The sequence below is a fragment of the Aquarana catesbeiana genome, linkage group LG02 (assembly GCF_042186555.1).
Source record: "Aquarana catesbeiana isolate 2022-GZ linkage group LG02, ASM4218655v1, whole genome shotgun sequence".
NCBI classification, from domain to species: Eukaryota; Metazoa; Chordata; class Amphibia; order Anura; family Ranidae; genus Aquarana; species Aquarana catesbeiana.
In genome coordinates this window covers 421,284,786-421,300,380 of record NC_133325.1, presented here as the reverse complement: position 1 = coordinate 421,300,380, position 15,595 = coordinate 421,284,786, and the positions used below count along the sequence as shown (strand labels likewise).

At 40.9% G+C, this 15,595-nt stretch overlaps 1 protein-coding gene across 1 annotated transcript in view; it reads right to left on the bottom strand.

Moving 5' to 3' along the window:
- Positions 1-15,595, bottom strand: part of RUNX3 (RUNX family transcription factor 3) — a 216,350-nt gene that overhangs the window by 80,261 nt on the left and 120,494 nt on the right. The window lies entirely within an intron of this gene.

The following is a 15,595-nucleotide window of genomic DNA, read 5'->3' as shown; positions in this document are numbered from 1 at the left end:
GCTAAAAGCCCAGCAGCCAGCGTGGATAACATACAAAAGTGAAAAAGAAAGTTCTTTTTTTTTTTTTTAGCTCATTCCAACTAACAGAACATAAGCTGGCAAGATTCTTATCTCATATGTATGAGCACAGAGGGGGGAAAAAGGAAAAATCCTAGTAGTTTCTTCTACTGATCTGCCAAGAAAAAGTGCAAGAGTGCTGCTCTGTCATGCAGCATTTACACCAAAGCTGTCACTGAGTGGGGAGGAGGAGAGAGTGACTGGCAATGCACCGTGTCCCCATCTAGTCCCCAGTTAGAAGAGCACATGCTAACACAAGGGGGAGTGCCTGACTGGATAACTCCCCCTGCAAACTCGCACATGCTGCTCTCGATATGAAAAAAAGAGTATACATGTAAAGCTTATAGTACAGCCTGACATCTCCTTCCCTTCCAAAACTTCAGAACCACCAGGAAATTAATTAACATTATAATGGTATCATCCTTTATTTGTAAATTTGATTGTTTTTAAGAAACTTCATTGATTGTGCTATAGCTTGCCTGTGGTTAGAGACCAAAAAGCACAGTCATCATTTCTGGGAGCAAAATAAAATATCTACTGCAATATATACTAGATGAAAAAAAAATCCAATAGATGACATCAAATATCAGGCAGGGTTTCCTTTGGCTGTACAGAAAATAGGACAACATTTGGAGAATTTTAGATGTTTGTTTACCTCTAGGATATATAATATGAAAAACTGTCACTGTTAAAGCATAGAAATGGCATTGGTAATTTATAATATGCAACAATTACCCAAAGAATATTGAGTGCACTATATACGGGTAAAAAAGAAGTATATTCTTTATGTGTTAATAAAATTAACAAAATTTGCAGCGCTGTACATTTTGTTAATATTATTCGTATTTGAAACACATTTATGGAATTCTGAATAGTGTTAGCGGATTTTTTCATATAATTTGTTAAATTGTGTATTATTTATTTTTTCACAATTTCACTAATAGCATGCAGGTTTATCTGTTACTTACACAGTCTTTATGAATATTTTTTATACTAGACCATATCCCCTTAACTAAATGAAATAAAGCAAAGAAGGGAGAAAATATGTTTGTGTGTATATATATATATATATATATATATATATATATATATATATATATAATATTTGCAAATTGTATAATACAATCTTTTTAATATACATCAATGCAAATAAGTGTTTAATTAATTTGCACCTTGCATGCTGTTCGTCCATCATTTTTTTTTCACTAAATACAATTCTAATAAACAAGATCTGATAAACGAATGTATGAAATCTATATTCTATCTATTCACGTGATCTATTCACATGATGTTTTATTAAAAGTGTTACTGATTGTTTCTGACTATTTTGATAAAAAAAAAAAAATGCCAGTGTACAAAATAATTATGTGATTTAGAACTCAAATGCATTACCTAAATTGATTCAAATGTTTCCAGTGCGGTATACGTGCATGTGCTATGTAGTTTACCTCTAAATTTCGTCAACGAGAAACACTTTTCCTGCCTGGTTTTGCTGTCATTTACTGTAATTAATAATTCATATTACCAACAGTTTGCATTAAAAGGCAAATTACTTCATCTTATGAATAATCCTTTAAGCCTTTCACGGTAATTGTAGCTGTGTTGTAAATGTCCAAGCATAATACACCTTAAAATATTGAAATAATAGAATTATGGCAAGGGTCTTGATATTTTTATTTTATCTAATATTACAATTCAACATGAATAACACCACCAGTAATGTAGGAATAATTGGCCAGTCACTGTCTAAAAAACAAATGCATTTACAAAATGAAAAATGAATTCTGAAAATCATATTGTTAGATGATGTTTTATCAGAAGATGTGAATTCTTTTATACGGAGAACATAAATTAAGAAAACGTAAAGAACTAAATTCTACTTAATATTCTTGGACTGGTTTACTACAAAATGAAATTTGTTCTGTTTGTATTAGAATGTATTACTTTGATTAAAATAAGAAAAATGTACCCCTTGGGTTAATCAACCCATCTACAGTATCTTTAATCAAACTTTTGGTGGAATTAAATGGACAATATTTGTACGGGGAAAAAGAGTATCGAAAAGGGATTCTCCCCAAAAGAAAACTAGCTGACTCTAATGTGATCTATACTGTATATAATGAACATGAAGCAATCAAATCAAGCAGCATCCTTTCACACATACTGAACCACTAACAGTCTGGTATGAGCACAACTATGGTATGTACACAAAATAGGGTGTACTATTAAAAGAGAGCTGTTGTGGGTTAAACTGTACAAAACATATCGTGCTTGCTGTTTGTTTTAGAAATGCATTTCCTTCTCTCTGTTTCATTCTTTTACCTGTTCAATCATACAGATCAGCTGAAATGAAGGGTTCTCTGATATGAGATTAATGATACAATTAATAAAAAGCTAAAACTTTGCATCGAAAACTGTTTTTGAAGTTCAAAGCATTTAGAATACAAAAAAAAAAAATGATATTTCTACAAACCTGATTGGGTATTAGAAATTAATACATATGCCTTTTATTTTAAAGGATGGTACTGTGGATTAACTTATGTTTCCATCAGTCCATTTATATTATACGGATGCTGTAATACTTCAGTTGAAAATGGATTTGTAGAATGCACCCCTATAGTACATTGTACACTAAGCTAGCACTACTTTCCGTCATAAACCGTTTTTCTGCACAGACTCAGCAGGGATGATTAACAGAAGCAGAACCTCATTTAAAGTATAACTTTTTTTTTTTTTAGCTTTGGATAGAGGGGAGAGGAATTAGAACACCTGTCAGTTTTTATTGCCGCCTGTGCCCCTCCGTTAGGGAGATTCACCTTCTCTATTTGTCCTGTTAACCATTAATACGGTAGCGTAAAAATGAAAGAAAATCCCATTTTTTGGGTTGTCACCAGAACAGGAATAGAGGGGGAATATTCATATGGGGATACTGGTTCTGGTGACCCTGCTGACAACCAGGGATTACCCCCACAATTTCCTCTCACTTCCTGTTTTGACTATGGACAGGAAGTGAGGGGAAATCTCTGCACAAGGAAACAGATGGCAGCAAAGTGGTTGTACTTTTGAGGAACTTCATTTACTCAGATAATGTTTCTAAACGAAACATAATTTTTTATTTAGTACAAGTATTACATTAAAAGCATATACACAGGAAAGCCTCAGGCTGCATGGCAAAAATATATCTAGCTGGTGTCAACGAAGGTCTGTATGGTGGCATGTGCAGTAGAGGACTATTTGGAAGCTGAGAATACAGTGATGGCTGGCAGTGGGACACTGCAATGCCCTGTGTAGGACGGATGTCAACTAAAACACATTTTGAGGCTATCCTCTGATTTGACACAAGATATAAGGGGTATATTTGATGAGCAGCTTTTAGATATCACTCTGAATGCCACATACACTGTAAAAATTGTCACCATGTGGTCTGCGGCTTTAATATTTTGCTTGGAATTTCACTAGTTTACCTCCCAGGTACCAAGTAGGCTTTGGGGTGCAAACAGTATTCTACATCCACCTGTATTGACCCATATACTCTCGAAGAAGCGGAAAAAAACATTCCAAAAAACAAAAAATAGGAACTATCAGTACTTGTGTGGCAGCCCTGAGCAGCTGGGGGGTGAATAGTTAAACTGCAGCTCAACCACCTACTTTTACCACCCCCAGGCCACCAATGTGAACCAGCCCTAAATGTTCCCCCCATTCTGCTTTTATACAGTTTTCAGTGTCAGAAATTAAAAAAAGGAACCCAAACCGCACATTTTCCACTGCTGATTGTTTAGCAAGAGTAGCATTTTTTTTTATAAAGTAAAAACAATTTTACAGCATTGCCATCTTTCCCTATGTTTAACAACATTGCTTTGTAGCTTATGCTGCTTCTTGTTGTAGTTCTAGTATTTAGTATAAGACACCTGACCGAATTTACATTTTTATGCTTTCAAGCTGAACGCCATGTGAACAGATAAATACACAACAAGTACATTTGCAGGATTTGTAATTGCAAAATGTATTTCCATTTGTTCCTGAGATTTATACTGGTCTGCCAGGCAGCACTGCCAGCCTGGTGATCTGAGTTTTCTTTGCTGTGGTTAAGTATTACAGCTTGGTCACCCCTCTGCCCACAGCCTGTGATCAGAGCGTGAAGAAGCATGAGAACCTTGTGGGTGGCACACTTGGTTGGCACCTGGTGCTGCATCTCCCTCTTTCAGTCTGAGCCCTGCTGTACTGGAGATGACAAGAGGCTAATACTAAGTGAAATACAGGAATTTACACAGTTGCATTATAAATACATTTAATATTTTTTTAAGAACACATAACATAACATAAACAGCTGTGATGGTAAAAGTTTTCTCAGCCACATAAAGGGGTAGTTAGAAAAAAGCAAGATCAAGCATCACAGGTTCTCCTCTGTGCAGAGATCCAAAAAACATGTCCAAATATTTGTGTAAGTGAGGAAAATAAGAAGAAACCTGAAAATGGCAGATATGCTGGTGACTGCAGTACATTCAATGAACTGTTCACACCACTAGTTGTCACTGCAGTCACATTAAACATCTGACCAAATTGAGTGTATAGTAATAGTGATCTTTGCGATATGGATACAGTTAACCTAAATACTTTCTGGATATGTTACTTGTATAATTGTTTCTCTTTGAAAAATAACGTATACCTTAAAAGATTTCCTGGTGCTAGGATCACTAACCCTTTTGGCACTCGGGTTAAATAAAATCCAAATTCAATAGCTACCATCTGCATGCAGGTCTCGTAGATATAAAATAGCTCTGAACTTGGAAAAGAGCAGATTTTAGCTTGAAAAGTTACTCATGAATTAAAGGAGATTTTACCTTTTCTTCAGTTAATAAGTAAAAGTTAACTATATAGATATCTATATATATATATATATATATATATATATATATATATATATATATATATATGTATATATCTATATAGATATCTATAGATCTATATAGATATCTATATAGATAGATATATATATCTATCTATATATATATATCTATATATAGATATATATCTATATATCTATATATATATGGATATATATATATATATCTTTATAGATATCTATATAGATATCTATATAGTGCTACCCCCGCAAGAGCCGCTGGTTAATATGGTTATTTCCCAACCTGCCCAGCCACTCTGGAGACAAGAAGCAGTCCTTGCAGCTTTGTTTTTTTATTTTTTATTTAGGGGAATTGAACTTGGGTAAGGGCTCTTATGGGATGTCCACTTGATCAGCAAACAAACTCTTCAGGGACTCACATATATTTACTTTTCCTCTTCTACCTCCAGTACAGACTTGCTTGTAGAACTACATCTCCCAGGACCAGCTAGCACTGACTGTTTGATCCAACACAATCTCAGTTAGATCCAAGCGAATGTCTTTTGCATGCAGGGACCATGGGCCCCTTTTGGAGCAAAAAAGAGGTCTGTGATGCTAGCTGTTATTTGTCTGCCGCTACTGCTCCCAGTACCACCCTTTTAGGCACTGCCAGCCTGCCTGGCTGCAGCTGCCCCTTTTACTAGCCCTTCTGGCTACTTTTCCACAGTCCTCCCAGACTGACTCTGCATCCATTCCAGACTGCTTGCACCCAGTCTCAACACTCACCAGCCCTCTTGGCTGTCTTCCTCCCTAGATATTTGTCTGGCAGTGTCCTCCTGCTGTCCTCTCATTGCTCCTGTGCTTCCTGGTCAGGATCCCTCCATGTGTCATGAGAAGGGATCCCTTCTGCATCCGAACCCAGACCTGGGTTAACCCCCCCAGACTGGGGAGCTACTCTCAAAGGCCTCCAACAGCATAACACTCCATCTCCATCTTCCACCTGAACTCCACTGCCCCAGCTGGGCTAACCCTGAGTATTTGAGGCCACAGACCCCTCCCAACTGCTTCTGGAATGTTCTCCAAGTTTCCAGCAAGCATGGATAAGTCACCAGAGAAGCTGCTGCTTAGTCATCCAGCCTTCCCTGAGTCATTTACAAACCTGACCCAGAAAAACACACAGGCTTGGCTGCCAGCCTACACTAACAAAACCCCTAACCTTAGCATTCTAGCCACACCAGACAGATACTACTTATCGTAATTTTCCTTTTCTGACAAGCTCCATGTCAGGACAGCTGGCGGCTGGGCCCATACCCAGCTGTGCTGACATGGAGCCATAAGGGATATATATATATATATATATATATATATATATATATATATATATATATATATATATATATTTTTTTTTTTTTTTTACTATATTTTTATATTTTATGTATTAATTTCAGACATTTTTATAATGCAGACAATTTATCACATTGGTCCCTGCCCTCAGGGAGCTTTCAAGCACAAACATACTTGCACATACAAAGCTCAATTAAGACAGGAGCCAATTAACAGTGGGGTTGATTTACTAAAACTGGAGTGCAAAATCTGGTGCAGCTGTGCATGGTAGCCAATTAGCTTTGAACTTCAGCTTTAGCTGCACCGGATTTTGCATTCTCCAGTTTTAGAAATTCAAGGCCAGTTTTGTCTTTGGAAACCACGAGGAACCTGGAGAAATCAGAGGAAACATAGGGAAGCACAGGGAGAACATGCAAACTCCATGCAGACATTGTCCCAGCTGGGATCCAATGACCAATAACCCTAGTGCTGCAAGGCCAAAGTGCTAGCTACTAAGCCACTGTGCTCCCTCAATTTAGATACATTTTTGCTTGCACATGAATGGATGATGGAAGTCAGTAGACAGTGGCGGTACGTCCATTAAGGGTGCCGCCCCTTCTCTCCAGTCACCCCCTCTGTGTAGTATGGATAGATTCATGCATTGCATTGCATGAATCTATCCATGGGTGCTGTAGCCACCCCCTATTCAGGCCCCTTTTCGGACGCTGGGCGCCTGAATTACAGCGGCGGGGGAGTGTTTTTGAAGCACCTGATTAGAGCCATAGGCTCTAATAGGCTTCAAAAAAGGTGAACTGCGAGCACAAACCATTGCGCTCACAGCCCACCCAGGTGTGTTAGCAAAGCATATTAATATTTGCTTTTCTAACACAGAACCGCCTCTCTGCAGGGCATGGATGTAATACCAGTCATCTGGTTGGCTTAAGGCAGAGGCAATCCCATTGACCGCCTAGCAGACCAGAAATAAGATGCGCACGGAGGACACAGGAGCCATCGCCACGCTACCCATCCCACAGCTCGCCGCCTGACCCCTTGCCTGACCCACTACCACGATGGGGTAATTGCCGGGCAGACAGCGGGTGGGTGGACGAGTAGGCAGGGGGGCATTTGCTGGGCACAGTGGCTGCATATTATGGGCACAGAGGCTGCATTTGATGGGGCACAGTTGGCTGCATTTGCTGGGCATAGTGACTGAATATTATGGGCACAGAGGCTGCAATTGATGGGCACAGTTGGCTGCATTTGCTGGGCACAGTGGCTGCATATTATGGGCACAGAGGCTGCAATTGATGGGGCACAGTTGGCTGCATTTGATGGGAACAGAGGCTGCATATGATGGGCACAGTTGGCTGCATATGATGTGCACAGTTGGCAGCATATGATGGGCACAGTTGTCTGCATATGATAGGCACAGTTGGCTGCATATTATGAGCACAGTTGGCTGCATTTGCTGGTCACAAAGGCTGCATATGATGGGCAGAGTTGGCTGCATATGATGGGCACAGTGGCTGCATATGATGGGCAGAGTTGGCTGCATTTGCTAGGCACAGAGGCTGCAAGTGATGGGCACAGTTGCTGCATATGATGGACACAGTTGGCTGCATATGATGGGCAGAGTGGCTGCATTTGCTGGGCACAGTTGGCTGCATATGATGGGTACAGTGGCTGCATATGATGGACACAGTGGCTGCATATGATGGGCACAGTTGGCTGCATATGATGGGCAGAGTGGCTGCACATGATGGGCAGAGTGGCTGCATTTGCTGGGCACAGTTGGCTGCATATGATGGGTACAGTGGCTGCATATGATGGACACAGTGGCTGCATTTGGTGGCACATTGGCTGCAATTAATGCTTTTGTTTCAGTATTTTCAGAATTTTTCAGTTTGTTTGCGGCCCCCCAAAAATTTTGAGCACCAGCCGCCACTGTCAGTAGACCTTCACTTCATTCACTAAGCTCTGGGGTAAATTCCCTTGCAAATGCAACTCTCTTTGCAAAATGAATAACCTATTTGCCTTGTGAAGGAGAATTGCTGTCTTTTTTAATTCACCCCGCACAAGCCTGGAGCTACCACAGATTTAGTTAAGTTCACTTAGTAGTTAACTTAAAAAAGCAGCAGTATGGATTTAAAAAAAAAAATGTGCAGAAAGAACTCTGTGGGAGACTGTAGGCTCCAAACTGTGGTCGACATTTTATGCATGGACTATGAAGTGCAAGTTCTAATGAGCATAATCTATTGCAGTATGACTGAGAGCAGACAGCTATATGTGCACTCATTTATAAGGCAGCCCCTTAATATCACTTGAAGTAACCCTTTACTTAGAGTATTTATAAGTTGCCATTACTGACTTCCTGGTCTGTAAATACTAGTTGCCTAGCTGTCATGCTGACACAATGACTTCAATGAGTCTTTACCCAGAATAAGTATGCAGTTCTGGATGTCTGAAAAGGTAGTAAAGCCAAAGACAGTCAGGCAGGTATCGTTTTCAGAAGCAGATCAACCTCTTATAGCACAACCTCCGTAGGAGCCGCTGGTTAGAATGAGTCCTCTGTTCTTTGTCTCAACCTCCTTAAGAACTTCAGCCCCTCTGACACACTAAGTTGAGTGTACAAAGGATGCAATATCACAGAAAGTCATTGAAAGTAATACTTAGTGCCCGGTAGTAGTACTACATCACAGAAAACAGGCACTGAACCAGTTAGTAAAGGCAAACAATATGCTGTCACATGATATGGTTGGTAACAGAGTAAACATAGAAATGGGTAATAACCCTATTTAACATACAGGGTGATTAGTGATTATCTAGGCATAAGATGACACTTGGGGGTTGATTTACTAAAACCGGAGCACTCAGAATCTGGTGCAGCTGTGCATGGTAGCCAATCAGCTTCTAACTTCAGCTTGTTCAATTAAGCTTTGACAAAAAACCTAGAAGCTGATTGGTTTCTATGCACTGCTGCACCACATTTTGCACACTCCAGTTTTAGTAAATCAACCCCTTGGTGTGCAGATCAGCATAAGCAGTAGCAAGGTCACCTAAAGTGCAGCAGTGGGCACTAATAAAGCTTGATTTTTTGAACACTGCCAAAGTGCATTAACAGTGACTATGCTAGGCCTAGATAGACTGGATGTGCTCTGCCCATAGAAATTAAGGAAAGGGGAGAAGGGAACAAAGGGGACTTTCAGGATGGTTTAACCACTTGACCACTGGGCACTTAAACACCCTTCCTAACCAGACCAATTTTCAGCTTTCAGTGCTCTCACACTTTGAATGACAATTACTCAGTCATGCAACATTGTACCCATATGAAATTTTTGTCCTTTTTTCACAAAAATAGAGCTTTCTTTTGGTGGTATTTAATCACCGCTGGGTTTTTAATTTTTTGCACTATAAATGAAAAAAAGACCGAAAATTCTGTAAAAAAAAAATACATTTTTCTTTGTTTCTGTTATAAAATTTTGCAAATTAGTAATTTTTCATAACAAATTTTGGCCAAATTTTTTACTGCTACATATCTTTTGGTAAAAATAATCCAAATCCGTGTATATTATTTGGTCTTTGTGAAAGCTATGGTGCCAATCACTGAAAATTGATCACACCTGAAGTACTGACAGTCTAGCTAATTTCTTGAGACCCTAATAAGCCAGGACAGTACAAATATCCCCCAAATGACCCCTTTTTGGAAAGTAGACATTCAAATGTATTTAGAAAGAGGCATTGTGAGTTTTTTGAAGTTGTAATTTTTTCCCACAATTCTTTGCAAAATCAAGATTTTTTTTCTTTATTTACAAAAGTGTCATATTATCAGGTTATTTCTCACACACAGCATATGTATATCACAAATTGCACCCCAAAATACATTCTACTACTCCTCCAGAGTATGATGATACCACATGTGTGAGACTTTTACACAACATGGCCACATACAGAGGCCTAACATGTAACACATCCAATTTCTTGACTACCTCTTGCACTTTTGAAGGCCCTGGAGCACCAGGACAATAAAAAGCCCCAAAAATGACCCCATTATGGAAAGAAAACACCCCAACGTATAATTTATGAGGCATATCGAGTCTTTTGAGCATGTCATTTTTTTCTACAAGTTTTTGGAAAATGTGGAAAGAAAATGAAAACACATTTTTTTTTGCACAAAGTTGTCCATTTTTACAATATTTCTAACAAGTAGCATGTACATACCAAAAGTATAATAATACCACATGTGTGAGACTTTTACACAGCCTGGCCACATACAGAGGTCCAACATGCAGGTAGCACCATCAGGCATTATAGGGGCATAAATTTCAAATCTAATTTGACTACCTATTACACTTTGAGGCACTGTAGGGGCATGGATGAGCCGTGGATGGGGATGGCTAAGCATGGTTGAGCCATGAATGTGGATGGCTGGGTATGGCTAAGTATGGATCGGATGGCTGAGTATGGCTGAGTGGGTATGGCTGGGTGGGTACGGATGGGATGGCTGAGTATGTCTGAGTATGGCTGGGTCGGGTATGGCTGAGTGTTTATGGGATGGCTGAGTATGGCTAGGTATGGATGGGATGGCTGGGTCGGGTATTGCTGAGGCTGGGTATGGCTGAGTTTGGATGGGATGGATGAGTATTGCTGAGTATGGATGGATGAGTATTGCTGAGTATGGATGGATGGATGAGTATTGCTGATGATGGATGAGTATGGATGGATGGATGAGTATTGCTGAGCATGGATGAGTATGGATGGCTGAGCATGGATGAGTAGATGAGTATTGCTGAGCATGGATGGATGGATTAGTATTGCTGAGTATGGATGGATGGATTAGTATTGCTGAGTATGGATGGATGGATGAGTATTGCTGAGTATGGATGGATGAGTATTGCTGAGTATGGATGAGTATGGATGGATGGATGAGTATTGCTGAGTATGGATGGATGGATGAGTATTGCTGAGGATGGATGAGTATGGATGGATGGTTGAGTATTGATGGGTATTGCTGGGATGGATGAGTATTGCTGGGATGGATGAGTATTGATGAGTATTGCTGGGATGGATGAGTATTGCTGGGATAGATGCGTATTGATGGGATGAATGAGTAGTGATGGAATGTATGAGAATTGCTGGAATGGATGAGTATTGCTGGGATGGATGAGTATTGCTGGTATGGATGGATTAGTGCTGGAGTGGGTACATATCAGCGCTGTGGGCACTGCACATCCAGCCCAAAGTGCTGCAGCACTTGATCTCTCCCCTCTCTGTACTGATCGGTACGAGGAGGGGAGAGAGGAACTGTATGTGACGCTGGTTTGTTTACATGTGATCGCTCCATCATTTGATGGAGCGATCACATGGTAAACACCCACTATCAGCGGCCATTTACCGTGATCAATGATCACGGATGTTCCCGGGTGCGTGCCCCAGGGGGTCCATGGACGCCCTCCCAGAATAAGCCGACCGCGCTGTAGCCGTCTTTCGGCTATGGCCCGGTCGGCATGTGGTTAACGAGAGGGGCAGTACTTTATGCTGATCTTCTGCCGGCTACCCCTGGGGCCCATTAAACACTTCCCTCCCGCCGCTTGTCATATGACGTTCTGGACTTTGAGCGGTGATATCTGAATGATGCCTGCAACTACAGGCATCATTCAGATATCGTCTTTTAGAGCCAGCGATTCCCTACGCCCTAAGAACGATCATAGCGGCTTATCAGCCGCTTGGGAAAGAAAATCTATCACTTGCCTGAATAAAAGCACCTAACACAATACACAAAAACACTGGTTAGGCACACATTTAACCCTTTGATCATGCTAGATGTTTTTACCCCCTCCCAGCCAGTGTCATTAGTTCAGTGACAGTGCATATTTTAGCTCGATCACTGGTTCCCACAAAGTGTCAAAAGTGACAGTTAGTGTCCGACTGTCCACTGCAATATCGTAGTCCCGCTATAAGTCGCTAATTGTGGCCATTACTAGTATTAAAAAATAAATAAATAAATAAAAATTCCAGTATATATCCCATCGTTTGTAAACGCTATAACTTTTGAGCAAACCAATCATTATACACTTATTTGGATTTTTTTTAACCAAAGACATTTAGCAGAATATATATTGGCCTAAATGTATGAAGAATGTTTATTTTTTACTTTTTTTTATTTGATATGTATAATAGCAGAAATTAAAAATATATATATATTTTTTCAAAATTGTCAGTCTTTTTTTGTTTATAGCGCAAAAAATTAAAAACCGCAGTGGTGATCAATTACCACAAAAAGAAAGCTCTATTTGTGGGAAAAAAATGACATAAATTTTATTTGGGTACAGCATTGCATGTGCGGGCGATTGTCAGTTAAAGTAACACAGTGCCGTATCGCAAAAAATGGCCTGGTCATGAAGGGGGGTAAATCTTCCACAGGCCAAGTGGTTAAACCAAAGCAATCACAACTAATTAAAATAAAACTTGAAACAGATGAAAATATGGTTTACATTCAGACACCGTTGGGAGCAATATTTAGTGCAGTGCATTTCTAACATGTTACATGTTACACCGTGACTATGGATGTAACATGTGTCTATTAACTCATTATAAAATCAGCTTCACTATTTTGGTTTGCAAAGTCATTTGACGCACATTAAGTAGATTTATATACTCTGTGGCTTTTGAAGAATGTTAACAGTAAAGGAAAAGTGCTGGATTGAAAAAAAACAAACATACATTCTTACATGCCTGCTGCAGCATTAGCCCCATGCTGCGAGTTGTCCCCCACTGGCACTAAGAACTGAGAACTGAGCAGTCATGTGACCACTAATCACTCAGTTCTTTTTCTGTTCTGAGCAAAAAGCGGTGACTGCTTTTTGCTCGGCCCTGCCAGTGCTCACTGGAGCACCAGGCTGTGGAGTGGGCAGGGTCAGCTGGCTTAGGTCTCAGAGGCTGAGCCAGTGGCCAGTCAAGAATCTGGGTGGATCCCGACAATAATTCTCTCAAAGACTAAAGCAGGTCTAAGTTGAGTGTACAAAGGATGTAATATCACAGAAAATCATTGAAAGTAATACTTAGTGCCCGGTAGTAGTACTATATCAAAGAAAACAACAAACAAACATACATTCTTACCTGCCTGCTGCAGCATTGGCCTGATGCTGTGAGCTGTCCCCCAGCGGCTCTAAGCCTGAGAACTGAGCAGTCATGTGACCACTGATTGCTCAGTTCTCTTTCTGTTCTGAGCAAAAAGCAGTGACTGTCAGTCACTGCTTTCTGCTCGGCCCTTCCAGTGCCCACTGGAGCATCAGCTTGTGGAGTGGTCAGGGGCAGCTGGCTCAGGTCTCAGAGGCTGATTCAGCTGCCAGTCAAGAATCTGGGTGGATCCCAACAGTAATTCTCTCAGAGACTGGAGTAGGTCTGTGACATCAGCCAACAGTGGATTGTAGCTCACTGTTGGCTGACTCTGGGTCACAAGAGTGCAAAAGTAAGTGCACTTCTATGACCTACTTGAGAAGTATGACCAAAAACACCTTGACCATACCTCTCTTTTAAAATGTTTTTGCCTGGACTTCAGATTTAATCTGTAAACCCTGGACATTGCATACTTTAATTTTAGTGCAACTGAGCAAAGTGTCAGTGCATGCCAACAAAATAGGTAAATACTACCTTCTTGAATATGTTATGCAGTAGCACTATTTGGACAGTTTTGGGTACACTGAAGAAGTCCATGAACATGAGCCCTTTATGAAGAAATATACCAATCGTATTTTTCCAGCATGTTGCTGTATAGCTTTATATGTATATGTAGCACCCTCTACATTAGGTAGGTCTTAGAAGTAGGATTTTTGTAGTGCAGGTAAATTTAATAAGGCCTAGCTGTAAGCTTGGCCTGTTTGTTTTGATCTGTGGGCTGTGAGTGGCCTAGAGTAGCAGCAGGTGACTCACATGCAGCATCACCTCTCGGTTACCTCCCTCTGGCTTCTAGAGGATTCTAGAAGAGAGGAGGGGAAGAGAGGTGGAGTGCCTGGGGTGTTCTGAGGAGCCCTGGCCAATCCCTAACTAGGATTGGCAGGGGGCAGGCCTCCTAAAATACCTAGCGTCAGACCTGCTGGGGAGGAGTTGTCGGGTAGAAGAAGCTGGAGATGGAGTGCTAGGTTGTCGGGCCTTTCAGGCACTCCCCAGTCTGGTGGGGGGGGTGACCTTAGGCCTGTGGGGTTTGGGTGCAAGTTGGAGCCTTTCTGAGAAACAAAGAAGGATCGAGATAGGAGGCACAGAGAGGGACCGGGAAGGACAACGGGAGCAAGTGTTGCCGACAAGTCTCTGGGAGGGATCTACCGGAGTGCAGCCAGGAGGGCTGGTGAGTGACAGGCACAGTTGGGAAAGCTGGGGAGGAATGCCGGAGCAGACTGGCAGTGTGCAGTCTGAGATAGATGTAGAGCCAGCAGGAGAGACTGTGATGTCATGGGCAGTGGAGTCGGGCAGCTGCAGTCGGGAGGGTGGGCAGGGCCTGAAGAGGACTGACTGGGAGCAGTAGTTCACCATAGGACAGCTAGCATTAAAAGACTTTCTTTCACTATTTGTTGCTACACTAAAGGGGCTTGCGGTCCCTGCCTGCAAATGGCAGTTGCTAAGCCCTGACAGAGTCAGAGTTGGGTCCACCATGTGCTAGCTGTGCCTGGAACCAAGTATTGTACAAGAGAGAGAAACAGTGTACAAATTAGTGTTGGGCTAGAGGAGGCTGGAGATCTAGAGGCGTAAATACAGGTTCCAACTGATCTTCCAATTTATTCTACTATCGATTCTGGGCATCCCATAATTTCCCTTACCCTATCCAAGTTCAAAATCCCTCAATAAAATACAAAACAAACATTCGGACTGTTCATTGTCTCTAAGGTGAATAGGAAGTGAATGCCTGGCTGGGCAGAGGTGACGGGTGGGACCACAATATCCAGCAGTCCCTACGGAGGGGGGGCACCGCTACATATAATTGTAAATATTCAACTTCATGTTGTTTTACAGCTGTCATCCACAGCTGTGGTTTGTTACTTTCAGTAGAAACAATACAAACCACACTGTTTGTAAGCCCTAATTGTGGGAAGATAAACAATTCATAGATGAAAATAAAACCAGTTATAAAGCGTTGACAACATTAACACCTGTGCTGTTGGTGTTTCTACAAAAGCGTATTTTTTGTGATAGAATGCTGATGTGCTAAAGCCAAACTAAAGCCATACTTTTTTTTTATTATATATATGAAAAAAATAATCCCTGTATTTTTTTTTTGGCAAGATTTCCCTTATTTTACACAGAAAGTAAGAGGAATTTCCTCCAAAGTGAGGGAACTCTATAGTTGTCAGCAGGGTCACCAGAACTAGTGTCCCCTCTATC